This window comes from Astatotilapia calliptera, chromosome 3 (genome assembly GCF_964374335.1).
Source record: "Astatotilapia calliptera chromosome 3, fAstCal68.1, whole genome shotgun sequence".
NCBI lineage: Eukaryota > Metazoa > Chordata > Actinopteri > Cichliformes > Cichlidae > Astatotilapia > Astatotilapia calliptera.
Genome location: NC_137424.1, coordinates 46,913,442 through 46,931,905, shown reverse-complemented (window position 1 = coordinate 46,931,905; position 18,464 = coordinate 46,913,442). Strand labels below are relative to the sequence as shown.

General features: G+C 46.6%; 2 long non-coding RNA genes across 2 annotated transcripts; both read right to left on the bottom strand.

The window, feature by feature from the left end:
- On the bottom strand, positions 1-893 carry LOC145425436 (uncharacterized). Its single transcript, XR_013906119.1, has 2 exons — positions 219-893; positions 1-137 (listed from the first exon to the last, which is right to left on the bottom strand). It is a non-coding gene; the product is annotated as an uncharacterized LOC145425436 (long non-coding RNA).
- Positions 894-4,860: 3,967 nt separating this feature from the next.
- LOC145425433 (uncharacterized) lies at positions 4,861-5,357 on the bottom strand. Its single transcript, XR_013906116.1, has 2 exons — positions 5,079-5,357; positions 4,861-4,997 (listed from the first exon to the last, which is right to left on the bottom strand). It is a non-coding gene; the product is annotated as an uncharacterized LOC145425433 (long non-coding RNA).
- Positions 5,358-18,464: the final 13,107 nt, after the last annotated feature.

Here is an 18,464-nt window from a genome sequence, read left to right as displayed (position 1 = left end):
TACGAGAGAAAAAATAAACTTTATTATAACTGAGAGTGTCCCGGGAGAGTAGAAGGGAGAAAACGCACGGAACCAGAGAAACCGAGGGACCGGGAGAAGAATCGCGCAGGAAACGCCGAGAGCGGGACCGTGGGAGGCTGAAACAGAAAAAGAAAAAAGGATTATTGGGGTGCGGGTAAACCGGCAGCATACGAGGGGAGGTAGTGTACGCGTCTTACGATGATAGCGGGGCCAAGGGAACCGGAGGGAGGGGTGAGGGTCCGTGGGGAGAAGCTCCAGAAAGGGCGAGGTGGCTGGGGTTGATCGTGATCCAAATTCTGGACAGGCAGGTGGACAGGCTGGTGACTCAAAACACGCCGAGCAGTGATCGCTGAAGGACGATTACGGACTGGCGTGGAGCAGCAGGCTGGGCAGGATTAAATGGTCCACCTGGTGATCGCCTGGGATGGGATGCAGGTGTGGAGTCAGCGGCCACGCCCACGGGAGTGGGCATCCCATCAGCACCTCAGACGCCAGGCCGCGGACCATGACAGTACCCCCCCCTCAAGAGTCGCCCCCAGGCGACAGGCCGGGACCCCGCCTGCGGAGAGAAGCATGGAAAGCAGAGATGAGGCGAGGGTCCAGAACGAAGGAGCGCGGGACCCAGAGGCAGTCCTCGGGGCCGTACCCCTCCCAATCCACGAGATACTGCCAGCCGCGCCCGCGCCGGCGCGCATCCAGGATACGCCGGACCGCATAGGCCGGATGGCCGCCGACGAGCCGGGCGGGAGGAGGGGGCGCGGAAGGAGGGCACAGGGGGCTGAGGCGGACTGGTTTAAGCTGAGACACATGGAACGTGGGGTGCACACGCCGGGAGGCTGGAAGCCGAAGCCTGACCGCCACCGGGTTGATGACTCGGCCCACCTCGTATGGCCCGATGAAACAGGGAGCCAGTTTGCGGGACGTGCCCCGGAGTGGGATGTTCCCAGCAGCCAACCAAACCTTCTGTCCCGGCTGGTAGTCAGGGGCTGGGGCGCGGCGACGATCGGCGTAGTGCGCATGTCGTTCCTTCGCACGCAGGAGGGCGCTGCGAACGCTGCGCCATACACGTTGGCAGCGCCGAAGGTGGTGTGGAGCCGACGGGACGGAGAGAGTCAAGTCCTCTTCAGGGAAGAGCGGAGGCTGATATCCGAGAGACGCCTCGAAAGGTGATAGACCGGTGGAGGACGAGGTTAGAGTGTTGTGGGCGTACTCCACCCAGGGCAGGTAGGTAACCCAAGAGGAGGGGTTTTGACTGGCCACGCACCGTAGCATAGTCTCCAGTTCTTGATTGAGACGTTCAGTCTGTCCGTTGGATTGCGGGTGGAAGCCGGAGCTTAGGTTAACCTTGGCGCCGAGAGCGGAACAGAAGGTCTTCCACACCTGTGAGGTGAACTGGGGACCTCGATCGGAGACAATTTCCAAGGGGATTCCGTGGAGCCTGAACACATTAGCAACCAACGACTGGGCAGTCTCAGCGGCTGAGGGCAGCTTGGCTAGCGGGATGAAGTGAGCGGCCTTGGAAAACCGATCTACAACGGTGAGAATGACACGCTTTCCGGACGAGGCAGGGAGACCGGTAACAAAGTCGAGGGAGATGTGAGACCAGGGCCGGTGGGGTGTAGTGAGCGGGTGGAGCTGGCCTGCGGGGCGCTGGGTGGATGACTTATTACGGGCGCAGACGGCACAGGCAGACACATAGTCCCTCACGTCCCTTATTAGCGTTTTCCACCAAAAATGTTTCTTGAGGAGGTGCGTCGTTCTGTTCACGCCTGGGTGGCACGTGAATCGTGCTGTGTGGATCCAGTGGATGACAGCTCCACGGGCGGCAGCAGGAACGAAGCGCCGTCCGGGTGGTCCGGTCCCTGGATCGGGGTCTCCCGGGAGAGCTCGGCGAATGGTCTCCTCTATTTCCCAGGTGAGGGCGCCCACCACGCAGGTGGCGGGTAGGATGGTGGCGGGGGGAGTCGCTTCGCTGTCGGAGGAGTACTGACGGGAGAGCGCATCGGGCTTGGTGTTCCGCGATCCTGGACGATAGGAGAGCGTGAAGTTGAAGCGGGCGAAGAATAGGGACCAGCGAGCTTGGCGTGGATTCAACCTCTTGGCGGTTCTCAGGTACAGGAGGTTCTTATGGTCTGTCCAGATGAGGAAGGGCTGAGCGGCCCCCTCCAGCCAGTGGCGCCATTCCTCTAAAGCGAGTTTAACGGCTAGCAGTTCCCTGTCGCCGATGTCATAATTCTTCTCTGCGGGGGTGAGTCGGCGTGAGAAGAAGGCGCATGGCCGGAGCTTATTCAGAGGCCCAGACCGCTGGGAGAGAACCGCTCCCACTCCCGCATCAGACGCGTCAACTTCTACAACAAACTGCTTAGCAGCGTCTGGGTGGGTTAGGATGGGTGTGGAAGTGAATAACCGTTTTAACTTAGCGAAGGCTGCGTGGGCTTCAGGGGACCAGGTGAAGGGCACTTTGGGTGAGGTGAGCTGGGTGAGCGGCGCTGCCACCTGGCTGTAGTTCCGGATGAAGCGGCGGTAAAAGTTCGCAAACCCCAGGAAGCTCTGAAGCTTCTTCCGTGACTCCGGAACCGGCCATTCCAACACTGCCTTGACTTTCACCGGGTCGGTCTTCACCTGCCCACCTGCTAGAATGTAGCCCAAGAAGGAGATGGATGAAACGTGGAACTCACATTTTTCCGCCTTGACGTACAACCTGTTTTCGAGCAGCCGTTGTAGTACGCTTCTCACATGGATGTGATGTTCTTCGGGTGTTTTGGAAAAGATCAGAATGTCATCTAGGTATACGAAAACAAACACATTTAGGAAGTCCCGTAACACGTCGTTGACTAGAGCTTGAAAAACCGCCGGGGCGTTGGTTAGTCCAAACGGCATCACCAGATATTCGAAATGCCCCAGTGGGGTGTTGAAGGCGGTCTTCCACTCATCACCCTCACGTATTCGAACCAGGTGATAGGCGTTCCGCAGATCCAGCTTGGTGAAGACTGTGGCTTCCTGGAGTGAGTCAAAAATAGAATTAATTAGTGGGAGGGGATATTTATTCTTGATGGTGATGTCGTTAAGACCCCGGTAATCGATGCAGGGGCGAAGCGTCCCGTCCTTCTTTCCCACAAAGAAAAAACCCGCAGCGACAGGGGAGGACGACGGCCTGATTCGTCCTGCCGCTAGCGACTCTTGGATGTAATTCTCCATGGTTTCTCTTTCGGGGCGAGACAGGTTATACAGTCTGCTAGAGGGCAGCGAAGCTCCCGGGAGTAAATCAATGGCACAGTCATAAGGACGGTGAGGAGGTAGTGAGAGCGCCTCGTCCTTACTGAACACCTGCCGAAGATCGTGATATTCGGGGGGCACGGAAGAGAGGTCCGGTGCGGGTGGCGGGGTTGAATTTCGTTTCGTTGAGGCGGAGGGAACGGCCGACCCCAAACAGTTCGCCAGACAGAACACACTCCAGCTCGCGATCCTCTTTCCGGCCCAATCGATGCGAGGGTTATGTTTCTGTAGCCAGGGGTAACCTAAGATAAGCGGGGTGTCAGGAGCGGGAAAAGTGAAAAAGGAAAGCTGCTCCTGGTGATTCCCTGATGTGACTAACTGTACGGGTGCAGTTTGGTGGGTGATATAAGCAAACACTTGATTATTCAACGTGGACGCAGGGATGGGCGGCTCGAGTGGCGTGAGGGACACAGCTAATTTCTTAGCCAGTCTCTCATCCATAAGATTCTGTTCCGCCCCGGAGTCTACCAGCGCGGAGCATGTAAAGGTCTGGTTATTAGTTACGAGGGTAACGGACAGTAATAATCGGGGTCTAGTAGTGCTTAACGTGCTGCCCACCCGTATCCCCGGACTTACCGGTGGGCCGGGTCGTTTGGGCGGACCGGGCAGACAGCGATGCGGTGACCGGGCCTCCCACAGTACAGGCATTCTCCAGCCCGAAATCGGCGTTCCCTCTCCTCCGGAGAAAGCCGAGAGCGTCCGATCTGCATGGGTTCGGGCGGGGGAGGCGACGGAGAGCGCGCACACGCAGCCGTGGGCGTGGGCGGAGAAACACTGATCCCGGGGCGCAATACGGAGCCCATAGGTTTAAGCCGCCGCTCGGCATCCCTCTCCCGCAGGCGTCTATCGATCCTACGGGCGAGGGAAGCCAATTCATCGAAGGATTTAGTCTCTTCGTGAAAAGCTAGTTGGTCCTTCATCTGGTCGGTTAGTGACCGTAAAAAAACCCCACGGAGAGCTGAATCGGGCCAACCCACGGCGACCGCTCTGGTACGAAACTCGACTAGGTACTCCGCGATACTGCGCCGCCCCTGACGGAGCCCCAGCAACTTCTGTGTGGCGTCATCTTCCGAGACCGGAGGGGAGAACGTAGCCCGGAACTCCTCCAGGAAATCATCGTAATCGCAATCACGAATGGAGTGAGATGTTAAATAGGCCTCAGCCCACGTTAAAGCACGTCCCCGTAATAAACCTACAAAATAGGAGATTTTAGCTGCATCCGTGGGGAAGGCGTGTGGCGTGCGGCTGAAGAACAGGGAGCATTGAAAAAGGAACCCCCCACACAGGTCTAACTCCCCGTGGAAGGGCTCCAAAGGCGGAGGCGAAACGCCGTGGGGCACGGGATCGGGCGGCTTGGTTCGCAGCTGTTCCCGAGTGTCACTGAGCTCTTGGTAGCGGTCCTGGAGCGATTGAAGCTGCTGGTCGTGGCGACCGAGAATAGCGCCCTGCTTATTAATGGCGGAACGGAGTGGATCTGCTGGGTCCATACTGGCCAGTCCGTACTGTCAAGAACCGAAGTTCAACACACAAGCTGGACCCAGGAGCAGAACACACACACAGCGGTACGAGAGAAAAAATAAACTTTATTATAACTGAGAGTGTCCCGGGAGAGTAGAAGGGAGAAAACGCACGGAACCAGAGAAACCGAGGGACCGGGAGAAGAATCGCGCAGGAAACGCCGAGAGCGGGACCGTGGGAGGCTGAAACAGAAAAAGAAAAAAGGATTATTGGGGTGCGGGTAAACCGGCAGCATACGAGGGGAGGTAGTGTACGCGTCTTACGATGATAGCGGGGCCAAGGGAACCGGAGGGAGGGGTGAGGGTCCGTGGGGAGAAGCTCCAGAAAGGGCGAGGCGGCTGGGGTTGATCGTGATCCAAATTCTGGACAGGCAGGTGGACAGGCTGGTGACTCAAAACACGCCGAGCAGTGATCGCTGAAGGACGATTACGGACTGGCGTGGAGCAGCAGGCTGGGCAGGATTAAATGGTCCACCTGGTGATCGCCTGGGATGGGATGCAGGTGTGGAGTCAGCGGCCACACCCACGGGAGTGGGCATCCCATCAGCACCTCAGACGCCAGGCCGCGGACCATGACACGAGGAAGTTATCCCAGAGAAGTAAAGCAGGTGTGTAAGTTCATCTCTGAATGTTTGTAAAGCGTTCCCGCGTTAAGCTTAACAACCGATATATGGAGCAACTGCCTCTTTTCTCCCCTTCCCTCTCCTGCTGCTACTTCAATCATGAAACTGCTTAATGATCAGCTGATCGGCTTTTCTGTGGCGAGTCCGTCTCTCTTGTTTGTTTTTGGCCCACTTTGCACCAGAAAGAGGAAACCGGCGGCTGAACAACAGCAGCACGTTTAAGCTTGATAAGCTGTTGTTAGGATTTATTTAATATTACTTTCTACTCGAGGATCTTTTTCTACGTAGCTGACGGCTGGTAACTGTGCAGGGGCGGATCTAGCAAAGTTTAGCCAGGGGGGCCGATAGGGCATGAACAGGGAAAAGGGGGCACAAAGACATATTCTCATTTAAAATGTCTAGCTTTTAATAAATAATGATCTGAATCTTACACCCAAAGTGTTAATCTGATGTAAAATGTATAGAAGTCCATTACTATATATAGTAACTATTAAGTCTAATATACCCTAGTAAGCTATACTACTTTTTCCATCTGTGCAGTCTGCAATTCTGTTGAAGAAAGATGTTGAATCTATTTAATTATTGTGGAAAAATAATTGATTGTTTTTTTTTAAACACGTGCATTAAATTAAAGTTGATTACGTCGATTAATCATCGGGAGGCGGAGGCTGGGGGGTGGTTCCCCATTTGTTTTTTGCTGGGAGTTGGCAACCCTATTAGTTAGGTTGCTTAATATTTCCGCAAAGTACTCTTTAAAATACCAGAATAGGGAGGAATGTGTAGGTTTAAGTTTATTAGATTGATCAGTGTTGCTAAACTCTTAAATATTTTGGGTGCAGTGTATTTTTTTCCATACAGGTATAACAGAATAGCTTTAGTATTTTGGGTTTTTTTAAACTTGAGTATGAACTTATACAAAATGCAGCAAGATATTAAAAAAAAAGTATTGATTAAAAAAAAAATACCGATAAGAATCCGATATAGTGTATCGGCAGATATCCAAATTTATGATATCGGTATCGCACATAAAAAAGTGGTATCGTTCCATCTCTAGTAAGAAAGGAGAAGTGTCATGAATCGCTGTGCGGCAGGCAGGAGTTGGACCCAAAAGGCAGGCACTCAGGCACGAAGTTTAAACACAAAGAACTCAGCTTTATTCGCTGGCAGGAGAAAGTCATACAAAGCAAACTAAACTCACAGAGAGACACAGGGAGATCCACACAGCATGAGGGACAACACAACACTGACTCAGAGAAACACAGGGTTTAAATACACTGGGGAGTAACGAGGGGAATGAGACACAGAAGGAGGGCACAGCTGGGAGAAATCAGGACTGACGAGACAAGCAAAGCAGGACACATTCACATAAGACACGGACCTTCAAAGTAAAACAGGAAGGATCACACAGAGACGCGAACTCGACACAGTGGAGACAGCAACTAAGAAACACAGAGACATAAACCATAAGGCAGAGGACTCTAAGAACCGAAAGACACAGAGGGGAACTCAAACATGCAGACACAGACTACACAGAACAGAGGGGACACAGAGAAACATGAAGGGCAAGGGATCGAAACTAGAAACCATAGAATAAATCACACAAGTACAATAATACAAACATCACAAAGAACTAAAAACGCTGGGTCAGGAGACCCAGGACCGTGACAAGAAGTGCTTTTTCCTTATTTAGATACTCTGGATGAAAGATCTTACATGATACAGTCAGTGTGATGATATCACTCCACTCTGATAAGAAATAGTCCCTTCTGCCCCGGCAGCTGTATCCTCCACTGTCAGACTTAGTAGCTCTGATGATTCTGTATTCATTGGATGTTGGAGGTGTGTTTGACTTGGCTGCTCTCCATTCATACGTCCACTGAGCTCCTTCACCTCCCTGAATCTCACATCTGACAGTGACTGTCTCACCGCTGTATATCTGAGTCCAGGATGGCTGAAGGGTCACAGTGGTCTTACTGGGAACTGTTCACAGAAAAATATCCAGTTAGGAGACAAATAGAAACATATGATGAACAGAAAAATATCATGATTTCTATTCTATTCTTTCATGAACCAAGAGGAGCGTCGGCTTTCATCAACATTTGTCAGAGGCTAATTTTTCCCACAGAGATTGTAGCAGCTACTCTGCGACCAGACCTCGTCCTTTGGTCTAACTCCCAAAAACTTGTGTACGTCATTGAGCTGATGGTACCATGGGAGGAAGCAACTGAGGAAGGATTCAAGCGTAAGAAGCTGCAGTATGCCAACTTGGCAGCTGAGGCAGAGGACAGAGGCTGGAAGATCAAAGTGCACCCGGTGGAAGTGGGGTGCAGGGGCTTTGTTGCCAGAACAACAGCAAAGCTGTTTAGAGAGGTTGGTATCAGAGGACAGGCACAACAGCAGGCTATAAGAGAATTAGCTAACACTGCTGAGAGGACCAGTCACTTGTTATGGCTAAAAAGGGCTGACATCACTTGGGCAGCTAAGGTAGTCACCTAGCCACGTGAGAAAAGAAAATATTCCGCTCTTCTTCCCTTTTCTGGGAGGCAGTGGGGAGGTCGAGCGTACAGCCCGATCCGGTAGGGAGGTGTGGGAAGCCAGATCGGGCGCCCCCCCTTCCAGTTCTCCTCTCTGCTCTCTCCTATCTTATCTTACTTGTCTTACTTCTCTCTATCACCTTTTCTGTCCCTTTGAAGAAATGAGGCTCCATAAATGCTAAAGAGGTAAGTATTTCTCAGTTGCAGTGAGTAGATAGAATAAAATAAACTGTAGAAAACTAAACAGCAGAAAGAAGAAGAGAAATTACAATTTTGACATAAACCACTGACACAATCCAGGGCCTGATCAACGCTGGAAGAGCCTCCTTGGATGAGGGTGTCTAGTGATAATGGCCGAAACACCCGATGAATCCAAGGTACTGACGATGTGTCCCAAATTTTAAAATCAGATCAGATCTCTAATCCCTAAACCTAATCAAGGAAAAATGTCAGGTTAGCCTGGGTAAAAGACCGAAGGTTGAGGCATACAACGATGTGTGCTACTGGTAAAGTTTCTGGGCTGCTTTTCCTCATAACAGCCATCCCCCAAGATTTTCTCCATTTAAAGAAATGCATTGTCAGGGATTGTAACATCTAGTGCTTTTACTGAATCATACAATAATAATAACAAATGTGCTGTTAGAATTCGATTTCACTTAGAGACAAATAGAAATATAAAGATCAAAAATAAGACTGAATAAATCTATTTTTCTATTTCCCACCTTCACAAATAATCTTAATGAACAGAAAACTCAGAGTTTGCCTCATCTCAAGGTTAAAAAACTCACAGGTGTGAGATAAAACTGTTATCAAAGATCACATTATGATCTCTCAGCTTGGCAGAAATAAAAAAAAAAAGTAAACTCACGTGTTTCCTGAACTGTGACGTCACTGCTGTCCTCTGTGTAGTAAACTGGATCTCCTCTCCCTCCTCTGCAGTGGTACAGACCTCCTTGTGAGACACTAATAACTCTGTTTGCTTCATTTCCTCTCATGAGCTGAGCTTTAGAAGAGACTGAATCACGTCTGAACCAGTCAAACTTCCAGCCAGCAGAGCCCTCCACAGAGCAGCTCAGTGTCACACTGCCCCCTGCTGGTATGACTGAACTTTGTGCTGTCAGCGTGGCTCTGGGTTTACTTGCTGCTGAAGAAACAAAATAGGTAAAACATTAAATCGTCACCACGAATACGTTTCTTACAGTACAGATCACACTTTAAACATTCACAGAGTAATTTATCTACAAACACAAAAAGAAATTAGTTTCCCTGCATGTGACACATTGGACTATTTAACAAACTAAATATTTCACTGATTTATGATTCTCTTATCAAACTGTCATCTCTGTACGTTCCTCTTTAACCCTCATGTTGTGTTCATTTTCTGTTAAACAATTTGTTCTGTCAAAAATGGCCGTTCCATTGAGATCATCATAAAAATTATAAAAACATAAAACTATAATAACAGATTTATTATCACCACTTGTTGTGTTTGGTCTTTTTATCAACTTAAGTTCTTGTGAGCATTACAGTTTTTGAACGTCTGTTATTTATGGTCTGTTTGTCTCTTAATCTGAGTTTATGCACCTTTGAGTTGTGAAAAACATCATTTTCAGGTTATTTTGACTATAATAAATAACCAGATAAAAGATAATATGCTGTTTATCACAGACTCATTTGGGTCAAAGTTACCAAGAACATTTGTTTTTTAAACCATTTAAAATGTATATACAGTCACAAAGTGACACCTGTGGTGTTGCTGGTCAAACTGATGAGGCATATTTCATTTGTTTGTAGAGGAAACGATCCCAAAGTTAAACTTGCTTCTGACACAGCTCCTGACCAAGAGCGTAGGAGATGAAGAAATTATCATCTTATGTCACTGAGACCTCCAATCATCTTCAGATCCACATACTTCACTTGGTTCTTTTCAGCAACACCGTCTGCAGGTTTCCCAGTATAAACCTGCATGTTCCAGGTATAATTTGTCCTGGCATCACATGTTGCCCAAATCTTTATGCCATATTTAGAAGCTTGTTTGGCATATACTGTTTGAAAGGGCAGCATCCCCTAAAGCAACCGGACGCACATCCACTGTCACGTTTAGACTTGGGATATGGATGAGTGGCTGCTGCTCCACACTTGTCCCAAACCTTTCTGATCACTGCAGATTTGTCTTGTCAACAACGCCGTGGTCTTGTATCACTGTTGTCAAAGTTAATCACCCGCAACAACATGTAAAACTTCTCTGGTGACATGATGGCCTGAAAAATTGTCCCACTACTCTGCATCTCATAAACTGCTGGTAAATTAATTTCTGGATCTGTACACATCACTCAAAATCAAAAGACCCATATATGCTGTAACAGTCACAATGGTGTGGTGTCTCTTTAAGACAACCCAAGTCCAGGGTTAATGTTGTCATCAGTATGCACCACTGCTCTCTGTGATTGTGTGGACATGTGCTTGCACGCTAGTGCATGAGGACGGACAGATTTTATGTTTTACCTCTCCAGACACCTTTGTTTGCAACGTTATGGGTTGTATGAACACTGCACGCTATGTTTGTTAAGCTGCAGCCGTTCAACCGGGCTTATATGGTTGACGAAGAGAAGATATATTAAAGAACACGCTGTGGAATTCCCAACGCCAGTGTGAGTGTGTATTCTTTTGACTCTCCTGCTAAGTGTTTTTGCCGCCTCCTCTCAACCACTAAACACAACCCAACGTTACAGTGCTTTAGTGTCTTTCTGGGTTACCTCCTTCCAAATAGCTTTGTAAATCTGTTTCTTCTCCAAGTTGCTCAAGTTTACCTCTTTGGTTTTGATAGACAGTTAGAAACCATTCAAACGGAGATTTGATGTCCTCAAGGATACAGAACATTTTGTAGGTCCTGTAATCATCCTGATGAGATTTTCGGCTGAAAGCCCATCTTGAATTTCAGGTGGGGACAGGTGTGTGTGTGTGTGTGTGTGTGTGTGTGTGTGTGTGTGTGTATATGCATTGTCTTGTTGTGTCCTCCATCCATTTCTAATGATTGAACATTTTTGACCAGGAACACATGTAATGCAGATTTTTAGTGTCTGCTGAAATCCTCTTTGTGGACAAAGTTATGGAATTTTAGGTCAATCTGCTCAAATTAAATAAATTTCCCAGCGATAAAACTTTCAATTTGGTAACATTTGACCGGAACACAACATGATGGTTAAACTGCTGATACTTTAAGAGCCTCCATGGTGTCTCTCCTTTCTGTTTGCACAGTGAGAAAAACTGTTGTCCTGAGCTGCCTGCAGACAGCTGGATCATTGTTGGAGTTTTCCTGTTAAGACTGTCACGGTCCTGAGTATGTGGACTCAGTGTTTTCCTGTTTGTATTAGTTATCCTTGATTTCATGATGTGTTTTGATTCTCTTGGTTTTGATTTCTATCGCTAGTATTCCTAGCTCTTTAGTTCCTTGGCATTTTTTGTTTATGTATTCCCAGTTTTGTCGCACCAGCAAATAAAGCTGCCATTTAAGTTAATGTTTTGTCTCCGAGTCCTGCACTTGGGTCCAGCCACACAACTCATCGTGACAAAGACAGATGTAAACATTAAAACATGAAATGTCAGCATGAATCATGGTCCAACTCACATGAAACTGTCAGTGTGAAGGCATCACTCCATCCTGTTAAGAGATAGTCACTGCTACCCCGACATCTGTAGACTCCACTGTGGGACACTGAAACTCTGCTGATCCTGTATTCACTGGATGTTGGAGGGCTGTTTGTGTTGGGTGCTGTCCATTCATATTTCCACACCTTTCCTTCACCTCCCTGAATCTCACATCTGAGAGTGATTGTGTCACCAGTGAATATCTGAGACCAGCTGTGCTGCAGTTTCACAGCAGCCAAAACTGTTCAACAAACACAAATAAACATTAAACAGAAACAAATCATGTGGGACCAAAAATAAATTTAAATATATTAAGTCTGACTTTAATTTAAACGTGAATTTGTTTTATTTCACAACAAAATTTCACCCTCACCTTGTTTCTGAATTGTAACTGCAGCACTGTCCTCTGTGGAGAAAACTGGATCTCCTCTCCCTCCTCTGCAGTAATAGATGCCTCCTTCTGAAATACTGATAGTGTGCTCTGATGTTCCAGCTCCTATTTTCTGAGCTCCAGAAAACTCTGAATCACGTCTGAACCAGTCAAGCTTCCAGCCAGCAGAGCCCTCCACAGAGCAGCTCAGTGTCACACTGCCCCCTGCTGGTATGACTGAACTTTGTGCTGTCAGTGTGGCTCTGGGTTTACTTGCTGTTGAAGTTACAGGAAAAGAGAAAGCATCAGATTGTCACTTGCTTCAGGAATAATGTCTTTATAGTGAATTAAGTTTTAAAAGAAAAAGTAAGAATTCAAGAAAAATAAAGAAGTTTGTAATATGTTGAATTCAGTAAGTGCTTAAGAGCTCACAACTGTGTGTTAAGAAAATGGATGGATGGAAGGAAACAACTGTCTTCAAATCAAATTTGATGAGAATCAACAACTGGCAGCAGCACACATGAGGACAGCACAGGTATCTCAGCTAACTGTTAGCCAGCTAGAGAGCCAGGAGCTAACACTGGATGTATATAACATGATGAAAATCAGAGTGAATCAAGAATCAGGTGAGAGTGTTTTTACGCTCTGCCACCAAACTGTACTCCTAAATGCAGAGACAGGTGAACTATACACTGTTAGCTGATCTGAGGCCAGTTGATCGTGGATGCTCTTAGCATCAAGATTTTTTGTTAATCTGCCTTTTTGTTAAATATCCGACTTGTTTTAAGGATCATGATCACATGTAAAAGATGCATAACCAATGCACAGTCAGCAGCATTTATCAGTCATCATAATTCATACAGATGTTTTTCATACTGTATGCTATCCCCGACCCCAACCAGGGCTGTGATGTGATAACAGAACTCTTCTCTGTTGATGATCAGCCTTTTCTTTTTTCAGCATCTGTATTTTCAAACAGCTGCTCTGCTCATTCTGTATTTATTGATCATGTTTGTTCAGCTTAAAATAAATTTTAAAAACAAACAAATACAATAATTGTGTCATAATTCAGAGCTGCAGTGGTGAAAACCACACACATGCACATATTGAAGACACTGAGTTCATTACATCTGTGTTTAATATTTATGTTACAAAGTTTTTTCACTCTGGTGATAACTGTGTTTTTTTATCACCACATTTAAAACTGTTTCTCACTGATTTTGCTACTAAGATAAAACAGATAAAACAGAGAACAATATTACTGAATGAAATGAGTCCAACTTACATGATACAGTCAGTGTGATGATGTCACCGCACAATGTAAAAGTGCAGCATTTGTATTCTCCACTGTGAGACTCTGTAGCTCTGCTGATTCTGTATTCAGATGTTGACGGTGGTTCTAACTTGGCTGATGACATTAGAAACATCGAATGGCTTCCATCACTTTCCTGAATCTCACATCTGACAGTGACTGTCTCACTGCTGTATATCTGAGTCAAGGGTGGTTCGAGGATCACGGTGGGCTTATTGGGAACTGTTCACATAAACACATCAAGTTAGAGATTGATGGAAGCATATAGTCAATTTGAAGATGTCCTGATTTTTATTGCTGCTGTTAAGAGTCAAAAGATTTACTGCATCCTGGTGATGTTTGGACTTGAAAATAATAAGATGTGTTTTCATGAAAGAAATTAAACCATATAAATATTCTGGATAAAACAACAGAGTGACTCCACAGATCTGTGAGGCTGAGATCAACACATAAACACACAAAGTCAGAGTTTGTTATTTGTCCATGTGAGCTGTCCACTTTTAAATTGTAACAGGAAGTTTTATTTTATTAACGTTGAGCCGTTATTTTTGCATTTTCATCTTTACATTTATGACCACAGTTTTCAGGAGTTCTTGAGGCCTTTTTAAACATACTCTTTTATTAATATTATGAGGATTCAGTTACTTAACAGTGTCTCAGCTAATCGAGACACTTGCCTGTAGTTTAAACATGATAATCCCCTGTAGTTGCCTTTTATGTCTTATCCTGAACACTTCACAGCTGAAACACATGATTGAATATTTTCTGTATCAGGGAAAGGAGCACAAATAACATGAGAAGTGGCTGCAGATATTCAAATGTAAAATTCTTGAAACAAGTAAAGTCATCCTCAAATACACAAATGTGTCTACGCATGAACTGAAGATAGCATCAAGAAGATTTACTGAACTTACATCATTCAGTGAACTGTGCACATTTACAGCTGGTATAAACGCTGGTTTCTAAATCAATCTCCTCATCTGTTTGGAGAATCTTTTTTTCTTCTGAATTTATAAACTCAGCAGTTTCCTGAATGATGACTGCATCACTTTATTCTATGACTGACCCTGTTGTGTTCCTGTGCAGGTGTACCCATGCCTGTGTATCCTTGGAAAGAGCAGTGGCCACCACATCAACACATGTCATACCATGAGCTCTATGAACTCTTCCAATCTGGCTTCAGAACACGACACAGCACTGAGACTGTTCTTATCCTCATCCTCCTGGACCTCTCTGCAGCCCTCACACCATCCTTCCTTCCTGCGTAATCAATCATAATCTTCTCACTGGTACCGTGCTCTCTTGCTATCAGTCAAACCTCTCCAACAGAGCACAGTTTGCCTTTGTCACCATGGGAGACTTCAGCTCCATCTCTGCTCCAGTTAACCACTGTGTGCCCCAAGGTTCTGAGCTTACTTACAAATCCCTCAATACCCTGGCACCTTAGTATCTCTGACCTGGGGCCCGTTCTTCGTACCTCGCTAAGTAAGTTAGCTGGATTTGATTGTTGACGATTTCGCGTGATCTTGGATCGTTCGGTTCCCCGAAGCTCATCCGGGACTTGCTGCCATAGCAACAGAGCCGTAAGCGTAAACCTGCTCGGGAGCAGGTTTACTTTATGTAAACAGGATTAGATCGCGGCCACGCAGGTATGTCCGCTTCATGTATACGAAAGCAACAGCGATATTCCACCACTGTTTCACCATAAATAAATATTATCAATGTAACTAAAGATAATGCAGCACTTGATCCATCACTAAGTGCTTAGAGCAGCTGGTCCTAGCACACTTCAAATCCTGTCTCCCCCCCACCCTGGACCCCCACCAATTTGCATACCGCCGGAACAGGAGCACAGAGGATGCAGTCTCCATCGCAATGCACTCTGTCCTCTCACACCTGGACAACAACAACACCTACGCCAGAATGCTGTTTATAGACTTCAGTTCAGCATTCAATACAATCCACCCCTCACAACTCACCAGGAAACTGACAGACCTGGGTATCAGTTCCCTCATCTGCAAATGGTTACTGGACTTCCTGACCAACCGCCCCCAACATGTCCGGCTGGATAACCGCTGCTCATCTACCATCACAATGAACACCGGTGTACCACAAGGCTGTGTGATGAGCCTTTTCCTCTACTCCCTCTTCACCCACGACTGCAGACCTGCTGATGGTTCCAACACCATCATTAAGTTTGCAGATGACACCACGGTGATTGGCCTCATCAGTGACAACGATGAGGCCGCCTACAGGGAGGAGGTGGATCGTCTGGCTGAGTGGTGCGACAGAAACAACCTGCTGCTTAACACCGAGAAGACCAAGGAGCTCATCGTGGACTACAGGAGGAATGCTGACCCACATCCACCCATCCACATTAAGGGGACGGCTGTGGAGCGTGTGAGCAGCTTCAAGTTCCTGGGAGTCCACATCTCCGAGGATCTCACCTGGACGACCAACTGCTCCAAGCTGGTCAAGAAGGCTCACCAGCGCCTCTTCTTCTTGAGGACTCTGAGGAAGAACCACCTGTCCTCAGACATCCTGGTGAACTTCTATCGCTGCACCATCGAGAGCATCCTGACCAACTGTATAACAGTCTGGTACGGGAACTGCTCTGCCTCGGACCGGAAGGCGTTGCAGAGGGTCGTGAAAACTGCCCAGCGCATCGCCGGAGCACCACTTCCTGCCATAAAAGACATCTACAGGAAGCGGTGTCTGAAAAGGGCTGGGAAAATCATCAAAGACCCCAGTCACCCATCACATGGACTCTTCACCCTCCTGCCCTCTGGGAGGCGCCACAGGAGCCTCCGGACTAAGACCACCAGGTACCGGAACAGCTTCTTCCCCACAGCTGTCAGACTCCTGAACTCTGCCTCCTGACATCTGACCCACGTTAAACTCATGGACTGAACATACACACACCCACAATGGACAACTGTACCCTCAAACACAATAATAACATGGACTGAACCACCACTCACAACCACTAGCACTTTATATAGCCTCTGTAGAAACTATCTACACCCTCACTTATCTTAACTGCACTACTGTATAGCTCTGTGTAAATAATCATTCTGTACATTCGATAATTTTTAATCCTACAACTGTTTACAACTTGCATAGTTCCCATTTCTGTATAGCTGTATATCCCAGATTCTGTAAAGTTATTTATTTCATATTCTGTATAGTTTTTCATATTTATATCCTGTTCATAATCTGTACATAGCTTGTACTCACTACAGCCTGTACATACTTATAGTTATAGAATATTCGCAACATACTTCATACCGTGTACATTATAACATACCATAATAGACCCATTTCTGTAATATACTCACATATCTATATTATTGCTAATATATATTGTAATATAGCTATATCACTAAAGCACTTCTGGATGGATGCAAACTGCATTTCGTTGCCCTGTACCTGTGCATGTGCAATGACAATAAAGTTGAATTCTATTCTATTCTATTCTATTGATTTCACACAGATACATACAGGTCATTTCCTAATAACGGGAAATGTACTATTAACATTCTATTACATGTATGTGATTATTACAGATGTAATTCATATTTCAGAGTAGTAATTGCAAATTACTTCGTGTAATCAAGATGAGAGACCACGGCTATAAAAGCGAAGGTGGATTTGGGAAGTCTGTCGCAGCCATGTCCTGTCCGTTTACGCGAGCAGCCCATTGCGGAAGGTGCAAGATTGATAAGGAGAGTTTTCAGAATTCAGCATATATTGCAGGACAGACAGGATCCTTTAGCTCAGCGCGACAGTGTGCTCATAGAGAGATATCGATATTCCCGTGAGGGTATTATTCACTTAACCAACTTGTTGACGAGGGGGTGCAGGACCACCACCTGTCTTTTTGTGCTCTGCCCTTTTCTTGGTTGCTGTTATGAACAAACAAACAGATTATTCCAGGGTCTCTTTCCAAGAGACGAAAAGCAATTGTTGCATCTTCAAAAAATAAAAATACAATAACTGAGCCTTACACCGGAGTATCGTTGCACTGGTTTACTGAACCTTACTTTCAGGGCATGTACAGAACATGAGCATCCATTTTCCTACTGCCTCCTACAGGACACACACTTCTTCCACTTCCTTACACATTAATGTAACACAGAACTAATACTGCCTCTCCTGGCATTACCATTGTAACAACACACTCATTCTGTTTCTTTCAGAAGAATAACAGGAACTTAGGATGTAGGTATCTATGAATAATAACTATTATGTATACTCATATATTTATATAACCACTTATTTCTTGCGATACCACATCTCCTCCCCCCTTAAGTCAACAACTCCCTTGACTTACAAAATAACCGTTTATCTAAAGAATGCTTAACAAGCAATCAACATGTAATTAAGGTAACCATGCAACCATACAACTGTACATAGGTTTCCATGTTTCTCTTTTTTTTTTCTAACTAGGAAGGTACGTCCTTCCTGTGAGATCAGAGCGCATTGTTGCTCTATTTCTGGAAGATCTCACACTACCTAACAAAGTCCTTTAAAGTCTCTGGTGGACGTCTCTCTCTCTGGGAACGTCGCAACACGGGTGTCACTGAGGAGTCTCCGGGAGCTGGAGTCTCCGGAGCATAAGGCAACTCCATTGCCGGAGGTTGTGGCGATGTGTCCAACTCCAATGGCAAGCAGCACTCAGGCACTGATTCTTTGTCAAGCAATGGCTCCACCTCCCTGTCTGGCGTACTGGGAACAGTGTCAGCCACTCTTGCTCTCACCTGATCCACGTGCCGCTTCACAGTTTGACCTGATCCAATGGTAACAATGTAAGACACTGGACCCGATGCTCTCACAATGACTGCGGGAATCCACTTCGGGCCATAGGAGTAGTTTCTGATGAAGACCTTGTCTCCTGGTGTGAAACTTCTCAGTCTTTTCTTGGTGTCATGATTTTCTTTCTGTTTCAATTGTTTGTGCTGCACTTTTGTTTTCACATCAGGCATGAGCAAGTCCAAAACTGATCTGAGTCTCCGTGACATCATCAACTCTGCAGGTGATAACTGAACAGAAATCGGGACAGTCTGGTTTGTAAGGTATCACCTTTGACTTTCTTCATCCCCTCCTTAAAGGTCTGGACCGCCCTCTCAGCCAGCCCATTTGAAGAAGGGTGGAAAGGTGCTG